General features: G+C 34.2%; 1 pseudogene; it reads left to right on the top strand.

Moving 5' to 3' along the window:
• Nucleotides 1-5,144: 5,144 nt before the first annotated feature.
• On the top strand, nucleotides 5,145-5,281 carry LOC120884674 (U6atac minor spliceosomal RNA; annotated as a pseudogene).
• Nucleotides 5,282-8,184: the final 2,903 nt, after the last annotated feature.

Below are 8,184 nucleotides of genomic sequence, written 5' to 3'. Positions count from 1 at the left end.
AGTTTCAGGCACAAAGAGAACTCAATTGAATAGGCATAACCCTTTCACCAATTTGTACTGGAGCAAGTAGACAGCCATAAACAAAGAAAAGACTTTGGCTTCAATATTATACCTTATATAATAATTAACTTAAAATGAGTTATATGTCTGAATATAAAACAAACAAACAAAACCTGTAAGATTCTTAGAAGAAAGCATAGGAAAATATCTTAATGACCTGGGGCTAGGCAAAGAATTATTAGATATGACATTACAAGCATCATCAATAGAAGAAAATATTGACAAATTGGATTTTATAAAATTAAAAACTTTTTCTTTATGAAAGATACTCAAGAGAATGAAAAGACAAGATATGATTTGGAAGGAGATATTTGTAAATCACATATTCAACATCCAGAATATAAAAAGAATTCTCAAAACTCAACAATAAGAAAACAATCAGATAAATTAACAAATGAAGAAAAGATTTAAGAATTCAACAAAGTCGTATGAATGGTAAATAAATGCTTGAGAAAGGCTCAATGTTGTTAACCATGAGGCTAATCCAAACTAAATGCAGAATGGGGTAACACTGCTCATGTTTAAAAAAGACTTTTTTATAAAGGACAATTTTGTATGCTGGCAAAGAAATTCAAAACAACTGCAACTTCTGTATATGTTGATGGGAATGCCAAATAGTAGAACCACTTTGGAAGAGAGTGTTGCAGTTTCTTATAAAATTAATTATATGTCAAGATACACATTTACCATTAATTCTAGGAATCCTGTAGGGATTTGAGAAATAATGGTTTTTTTCTTCTTTTTTTCTTTGTGAGTTGGTTGCCCAGGCTAGTCTTGAACTCATGACCCTTCTGCCTCAGCCTTCTGAGTATAAAACTTGAGTTTACACAAAGACATAAAAATTAAAGCATATGTTCACACACAAAAATGTTTTGTTTGGTGCATCAATGTTGATGGCAGTTTTATTATAACTGTACCAAACTGGTAAACATTCCAGGTGACCATTAATGGGCAAAATAGATTAGCAATAGCACATCCATACAATGGGCTACTCCTCAAAATAAAAAGGAATGAACTATTTCTATAATAAAAAGATAAATTTGAAACTCTTCTGAGTGAAAAAAACAAGTTGAAAATATTATTTACTTTATGAGTTTATTTATATGATATTCTATAAGAGAAAAATTATAGGGATATAAAACAGATCCCTAATTGCCACACCAGAGCCTAGGTGTGGGAGCCAGTTTGAGTACAAAGAGGAAGCAGGAATATTTTTGTTCTGTACTCTGATTGTGGTCCTTATTGTGTTCACAAATCTCTCTATATTTTTAAACTTACAGAATTGTATATGAAGAAGCCAACTCTACTGTGTGTAAATTTAAAATAATTTTAAACCTTAAAAAATTTTTGTAAGTATAAAATTTTTCCACAATTATGTGAAAGGTCTGTGTAAGTTTCGATAGACATGTGCATGAACTTCAAGCTGGTTCCTACAATTTAGAGATGCTCTATTATAGTTAGCTTGTCTATCCATAAATAATTCAAATCTAATTTAGAGAGATACCAGAGCCAATGGAAATTCCCTTGGCTTTGGGAAATCCATTCACTGTCTTCAAATTCAACATCTTCACATTTAAAATGAGCTGTTGTTCTGGATTATTTTTAGAATCACTTTCAGCTCTAAAATTACATGACTTCTATGCTCAGATGACATCCAGGATCAGTTGCAGCTTTCTCTGAGAAGGCATTTCATAGGATCTTATAATTTTATTTTATCCAATTCTTTCTGGATGTATAAATCCTTATTTACATTCCTGATAGGTTGCTGTCCAGATAGGATTGGCCAGATGTGTCTAAGAAAGCCAGATCAGACCACCAAAATGATTATTCTTGGGTTGATATTTTGAGAAAATTAACATAAAATATATTTAGTACAAATAATTAATATACTTTAGCTTTTGTTATTTTCTAATAACATATACTCCCTGCAGTGGTACTAAGAAACCTATAGAATTAACATGATACTCAGCATCAATCACAACATCCAAAGAATGAAAGCAACCCAAGTGTCCTCTGATAGACGAATAGGTAAATAAAATATTCTATAAATATACAATGAAATATCATATAGCCCCAAAAGGAAGGGAATTCTGGCACATGCTGAAAATGGATATTATACTAAGTAAAGTAAGACAGATGAAAGGACAGACACTGTATGATTCCACTTACATTCCACTTATAAGAGGTACCTAGGGTTTTCAAGTTCATGGAGGCAGGAGGTAGCATGGTGGTTACAGGAAGTACATTGCTGTTATGGGGAATAGGGAGTTGTTATTTAATAGGTATAGAGTTTTAATTTTGCAAAATGACAAGTCATTGAAATTGATTGCACAATGGATATATTTAATATTACTATATACTTAAATCACTATAGTTTATATATTACTAATACAAATGCATATGCATGATGGTTAATTTTATGTGTCAGCTTAATTGGACCTTGGGATGCTCAGATATTGAACATTATTCTGACTTTGACTGTGGGGGTGTTTCTGGATGAGATTGACATTTGAATCTGTAGACTGAGTAAAGCAGATTTCCCTTCTTGAAGTGGGCAGGCCTCATCCAGTATATTAAAAGCCTAAATAGAACAATAGGCTGAGCAAGAAAGAATTTTTTTCTCTCTGCCTCCCTGTTTTTTCCTGGGACATCAGTCTCATGCCTTCAGATTTGGACATGGAGTAGACTTACACCAAGGTCCTCTTCATTTTCAGGTCTTTAGATTGCAGATCTTGGGACATCTTAGTCTCCATAATCATGTGAGGCGATTATTTATAATTAATTTTTTTTCCTATCAGTATTGTTTCTCTGGAGAACCCTGACTAACATAATATTTTTTAAGAATGACTTCCTTAAAGTGTTGGGATCATGTCTAAATGTGTTGGATGCTATTATCAAGTTGTCCGTGAAAAACACGATAGCCACTTACACTCTTACCAACAATGTTTTAAAAAGACTCATTTTTTTCCACTTTTGTTAGCATTTGGGCAGTATCATTTGTGGTACAGCACAAAAACCATTTCTTCCCTACTTTCTTTTAACTAGACCCAATTTGCTTGGAATAAAGATTTCTTCTTCAGCATCTCTTGTGACAATGTAACTGAGGTCCAGTAAATGGGATCTATAGCAGAAGTAGTATGCACAGTTTCTAGAATGTTTCCTTGAAGCAAGGGTCGTCTTTGTACCTACTACTAAGAATATAGATGTGATTGATGGTCCAGCAGTCATTCTGGCCCAAGATTCCTACTGTTTGAAAGCCATCTGCAGAGCCCAAGCAGATAGAGAGGACCTGGGTTCTTCCACTGTGCACTCTGGGCTTCCTGCCATCAGGTTGTTACCTGGCACTGGGATGCTTTTCAAACCTGTTTAATCTATTTGCTGCTGAATATGTCCTTACAGAGACATCATTCTTTTTTAGTCTTTGTAGGATAGGTGAAAATATTATCTGATTTTTGTTATATATAGCTCTCTTGTCAGCTATGTGGAAGTTATACTTTCTGGAGAGTTATTTCTGCTTTTAGTTAAGCAAAAGCGAGAACATGGGGAGGTTTTTCTTCCTTTCATATCTGTGTTGACATATTGCTAGGGTTCTTCTAAATACAAAAGAATAAATTTGCTAATATAACCTTTCTTTTTAATTCAGAGAGTATTTGAAAGATAAGGTGGCTAAGATCAACAGATATTTATGGAAATATTCATTCAATTGATTTTTGGAAAAAATGTTAGATGTAATAGTAATGCTTCGGGGGATTTAAATAATGATAAAATGTCAAGGTGTCATAGCTTGCTGGGTTCTTTTATAAAATGGAACCAACTGAAATTAGAAGCTAGACCTTATATCTTTAGTGAATTTAAGCCTGTGATTCTTGTGGATTGGAGTGGGGAGAGTGTAGTGAAATTGGAATCTCAGTTGTTATGGATTTCAAACATTAGTGTACATTACCTCACAAGGAGAGTTTTATTAAAGCACAGATTGTCAGGCCCTGCCTTTAAAGATGTGTTCAGCCACATTCTCTTTTTACAGAGAAAAAGGCAAAATGAACCATTCTGTTATAGGCATGCCCCTTGTTTTAGGCATGGCACCACGATTTTGGGTTAACTCTGCTAATTTAAGGGACTAGGCAAAGCTGCAGAAAGGGACAGGAAGGATAAGAAACAATGTATGGTACGTCTTCAAGGTCATTGCTTACTTTTCTTTAGGCCTTCATTAAATATACTGATTTCTGGCAGATGTTTTGGTTATTCCACGGTAGAAGCATCCTATCAGACCCAGTCTCTAATGTAGAACAACAGGAATTTTCTGGAAGGTTTCATGATAGGGACGAATTTCTGTCACAGTGTTCCTGGAAAACATTCAGTCCCTGTTGTAGAGATTCTTCTCAGCTACATTTCAACTACATGAGAATTGCTTTAACTGATATTCCTGACTCCAGTGATCTCTTTCCTTTTCTTGTGCTTGACATTCAAAGAATTAGAATGTATGTGGTTGAAAATAAATATTTGGCTGCCAGGAAAATTGTGTACATGGATGATTTCATAACAGTCACCTTTCCCTTAAATATGACATGGCATATTGTCAATATTTAAGTTGTCATTTATCTACTCTGGTATTTTATTCTTAATTGTTCAGTTGCTATTATTGGTTCTCATTTCTATTTAAGTAGACGTTTTCTCAAATAAAGCACATCTGAGTGCAAACTTTTCATTCTCTCACCTCAAATTTGGCAGTCATGGAAATGAGGGTAGATGAGGCATAATCCCAAATTAAGATCAGGTTGTATTTTATTATGAGTTGAAAATATTAAATGTCCTATGAGAAAAGGAAGGACATAACTTAGTAGGAAATTTATTTGAGTTAGCCATTCTGTTCACAGATTTAAAAAAAAATGAGATTTAGAGAGGTAAATAACTTGCTCAAGGTCATACAATCAAACCGTAGATTGAGCCAGCATTAGAAAGTTAATCTCAGGGCCTTGTAAAGTTAATATCAAATAACATTAACATAATCTCAACATTTAAAAGGGTGTGTGAAGTATTACAATTATTTTAGGCCTATTTGATGAGTATATAAAAAAAGCTCCCTTGTGTTTTATGAAAGGAGAGCTGGTCAGCATTCCTCTTGGTAAGGATGGAAGAGGCCCTTGGGCCTGAAAACAGGCTAAGGCTAAGGCCTTGTCATCTACTTCTTGGCCTCTAACCTGGCATCTAACCATGGTTTTCAAACCATTTGAGGAAGGAAATCAAGAGAGACAGAGAGGGAAGGGCATGGGGAAGTACTGGGGAACAAAATCCACCAAATTATGCTATGTCCATACAAATATACCAGAATGAATCCCACTTTATATATAACTATAATGTGCTAATTAAAATAACAGTAATAATAATGATAGAAGTAAAATGCTAGAGAAAAGCAAGTGGATCAGGAAGGGAAAGGGAGAATAAATTATGTTCATGTACAAATATGGTATCATCAATACCACTATTATGTATAATTATAATGCACCAAAAAAAGAACTAAAAATACAATTTGAAACCTTCAAATTCAGATACATTTTAAAAGAAAAATAATTCACTCCACAGTGTGTGTATGTACTTTCAAACAATTCAGTAGTTCCTTGCAGTATTTAATCTGAACCAAGTAAAACTGATCTTTGGTGATATATTCCTGTTGATTCACGTGGAGGTTTAAGTAAGTGTAACAAGGAAAATGGAAAAGGGATGAAGATGCTAAACAGAAGCCACAGGAGAGACAGATGGCCCTGTTGGAAAGTGTTTGGAATAAGCTTTTTCTTTAATAACTTTCTTCACATTTAACATTCTTAATATCTCAATGTCTACGTTTATTATTTGGTCTTTTATTTTCCTTTACTCTATATTGTTGCCCCTCAGGCTTAAGACACATGTGGATAAATACTAGCACTAATGGCAATAATATACCTTCATGGCAAATTAATATTATTTTAATTGAATGTAATTAATAATAATGAATGTGATTTTAAAAACATTCAAAATGTTGATTTTTATCTTTTGAGTTGAGTTATAATGAACAATTAGGTTGTTAAAATACTGGCAAAAAATTTGTCTTTATACAACCTGTTTTCATCTTGATAAGTTTGCAGCCCTCCTGAAATATGACTGAATGAACTTAGGGAAAAGCAAACTTATTAAAGCCAGTTTACCAACATACCAGTTTAGTTTTTAAAAGCCCAATAAAATCAGATGACTGGAGTGAGAAATATTGGTGTTTTTTTCTCCTCAATTTATATGTAAGTTCAGACACACCACCGAGATATGGAGACCTCTAAGAGAATGCCAGAAAACCATCTTCTCTGTTCTCATTTTGTCACTTGGCTTTGTTCCCTTGTCTCTCGGCTTTACAACCATTTGGGTGAGGGGAATTTACTTCCTTCCCTATCTTAGTTACAGAGAAGAATCGAGCTCATCATCTTTAATTTGCTTCCGAATCATGAATCCAATCAGACAATGAAAACTATTGATAACAGCTAAGTCTGCTCCAGAAAAAAAAATTATATCAAAGCTTATATGTTGTCTCCATGTTTGATTCTTTGCTTTATAGGGAAATAATTGATGACAGTAGTATGTAACATGTCTTTGCATATATTTTGTATATATTGCTGAAAGAAAATAAGTGACTAAAGCCACCCAGTAAGACATTATACTTATTACTAACATTTCCATTTTACAGATGATGCAGTAATGTAGAGCGATGTTAACCAATTTGCTTAAGATTAAATAGCTCATACTTGGCAGAGTTGGGATTAATTCCAGATCTTAATCATTCTGCTCTTCTTCCACTTCATCAAAGTTCGGGTTAAAAATATTTTTTTTTCAAACTGCAATTAGTATGAACCCAAATCATTTACTTATGAAAATTAAAAACCCATGCAAAATGAGAAATATGCCAGTTGCATTAGACATTAGTCCCATCAGGTTGTTTGAAAACAAGAATTGTAATTACATTTTCCTTAAAGTAAAACCTCAGGGTATCTGAGAAATACAGAAGTAGAGAGTACTTTCTAAGATAATTTAGCACATTCTTTGTCTTCAAAGAATGACTAAAACAACAATCCTGAAAGTCATTTGAATTACTGGGCTCTCTCTCTCTCTCTTTTTTAAATCAAGTATTATCACAATGAATAGTAGAGACATCATTCCCCCTTGCAATCTCCAAGTCCTCTGTGTATTCAAGTATGGGTAGACAATGTGGACAATTCACAAGAAGCTACTTGAAGACGAGATGAATTAAGAGGGTAGCAAAGCAGGCATATGGTGGCAAGGGATATGAAATCAGCTTGATATGTCTAGTGACAATGAGGAGACAGTTGTATCAGGAACAGAGGAATTACAGAGAATAGTTATGTAGGTCAACTTAAGTACACTTCGTCTTAGGAATTTGGACTATATCCTATAACAGTAAGGAATTCCGAGAGGTTTTAGGTATATGTAAAGGGTTTTAGGATGGGAATAGCAAGATTGTGGAGAATGAATTTGAAAGGGACAACCTCATGTTAGGAGAATGGTTCAGAGGCTGGTGTATAAATCCTAGTATGAATATGAAATGGACAGGAGAAGTGAAATAGGATGGATTGTTCTCCTCCAGAAGGGAGGTCAGCCAAATTAATTCCTGTCTGAAGGATACTTTTGGATGGTCAGGAAAAAAATAGAGACAGAGTAAGTAATATCTGAAGAGATAAGAGTTTCAACCCAATATTCAAGAAGCCAAATCTATTTTCAGGTTATAGGAACAATTGTGGAACTAAGAACCAGAGATGATTTGATGATATGGGAGCAAAGTGAGAAGGTTGCAAGTAGGGTCAGAACTTTCCTGCAGAAATGCCTAGATTGTCTACAGCTCTTTTAGAGTGCTGGCCCTATAGTCTATCAGGTGATCATCCTGGGCAGAGGACAAATAGACAACCATAGCTCTGGGCTTGTAAAATAGTAAGAAGACTATTGTACACCAGTTGGGCATTGACCAATTAGAGTCTTAAGGACTTTGGGAAAGCTATATTGGTTCTAGGAAGATTCTCAGCAATTTTCTTTTCTTTCTCGAAATATTTTGGTTGCCCACAAACCAGTTTTGAATGTGAAAGAATGTTGTAA

The sequence above is a fragment of the Ictidomys tridecemlineatus genome, chromosome 3, assembly GCF_052094955.1.
Source record: "Ictidomys tridecemlineatus isolate mIctTri1 chromosome 3, mIctTri1.hap1, whole genome shotgun sequence".
Taxonomy (NCBI): domain Eukaryota; kingdom Metazoa; phylum Chordata; class Mammalia; order Rodentia; family Sciuridae; genus Ictidomys; species Ictidomys tridecemlineatus.
The sequence above is the reverse complement of the archived record's forward strand: the minus strand, read 5'-3'. Positions and strand labels throughout refer to the sequence as shown.